Below are 1,413 nucleotides of genomic sequence, written 5' to 3'. Positions count from 1 at the left end.
TCAGTACTGATTATTAGAATACGTTTTTTCAATAATTCTATTTAAGGCCTTTCTTACCTCCCGATTCCTCAAACTGTAGATTAACAGGCTTAAAGTGGGGATCGTCACGGCATAGAACACTGAGGCACATTTGTCTTTATCCAGTGGTACATAAACATTAAGGTCCCATTGTACATAGTAATAGAACATAGAGGAGCACAGTTGGAAAAGGCTTTCTGTCCTCCTTCAGCTGAGTGGATCCTCAGGATGGCAAAGAGAATAAAGACAAAGGATATGCGAACAAAGATAAGAGAGCAAAACACATTGAATCCAGCAATAATTAACAGCATTAGCTCTTTGACATGTGAATCAGAATAAGCTAAAACAATCAAGGGAACATCATCACAGTAGAACTGGTTGACTACATTAAAGTCACAGAAAAACGTATGGAACGTAACCACCACCTGTATAACTCCCACCGTAAATCCATAAATATATGTACCAGTGAACATTTGGATTCCTGGCGGTGCAGTGGTAAAGAGCTCCAGTGCTAACCAAAAGGTCAGCAATTCTAAACCACCAGCTGCTTGGAAACCCTACGGGCCAGTTCTAATCTATCCTATGGGGTTGCTAGGGGTTGGAATCAACTCGATGATTTTTTTTTTTTTTTTTTTTTTTGGAGTGCCAACTGGAATGCAGAGTTTTGCAGGCATGAGAACTACATAGAATAAAGTGTTACAGATGGCCACATACTGATCATATACCATGACAGTGGTAATAATTCCCAAAATGAAAATGTGATAAAACAACACACCTGAGTTGCACATTTAAAAAAGGTACTTTTGAATTCACCCCAAAAGGTCACCAGAATGTTTGGGGTAATAGAGGAGGTACCATAAAAATCAACAAAAGCCAGATGACAGTGGAAAAAATACATGGGTGTGTGAAGCTGAGGGCTAATTGAAACTAGTACAGCCAAACCAAGATTATGCATGACTAAAAACTAAGGAGGTCACTAGGAAGGCAGCCAAGTGGATGATCTGACCCTCTGGATTGCCTGCAAGTTCCAAGAAGATGAAGTCAGTCACTGCTGAGTAATTGCCTTTGGCCATGCAATAGATATTTTACAGGAAAACCCACCAGGCTGTATGGTCTGAATAATTTTGATTCTATAGAAAATGATCAATTCGGGTAGGAGAAGGTGGCCCTGGCTCATCAGGATGTTATGTTAAATTCTGGTGAAGGAGAATTCTGTTATGTTTAAACATTACTTCTGCTGTCAGTGTGAAGGGATTTTGTTCAGTCAGAAATTCCAATCCACTGGGGAGTTGTAAAAGAAGATATAGACTGTTTCAAATAACAATAATATAGCAAAACTCATATTGCATTTTCTTCAAAAAATAGTAAAAAAAAAATTGGAGCATTAAGAATGTG

General features: G+C 38.6%; 1 pseudogene; it reads right to left on the bottom strand.

Annotated features, from left to right (window-relative positions):
- On the bottom strand, positions 1-1,091 carry LOC126080539 (olfactory receptor 5AL1-like; annotated as a pseudogene).
- Positions 1,092-1,413: the final 322 nt, after the last annotated feature.

Source organism: Elephas maximus, chromosome 7 (assembly GCF_024166365.1).
Source record: "Elephas maximus indicus isolate mEleMax1 chromosome 7, mEleMax1 primary haplotype, whole genome shotgun sequence".
NCBI classification, from domain to species: domain Eukaryota; kingdom Metazoa; phylum Chordata; class Mammalia; order Proboscidea; family Elephantidae; genus Elephas; species Elephas maximus.
Note: the sequence above shows the minus strand (reverse complement) of the source record. Positions and strands in the feature narration are given on the sequence as shown.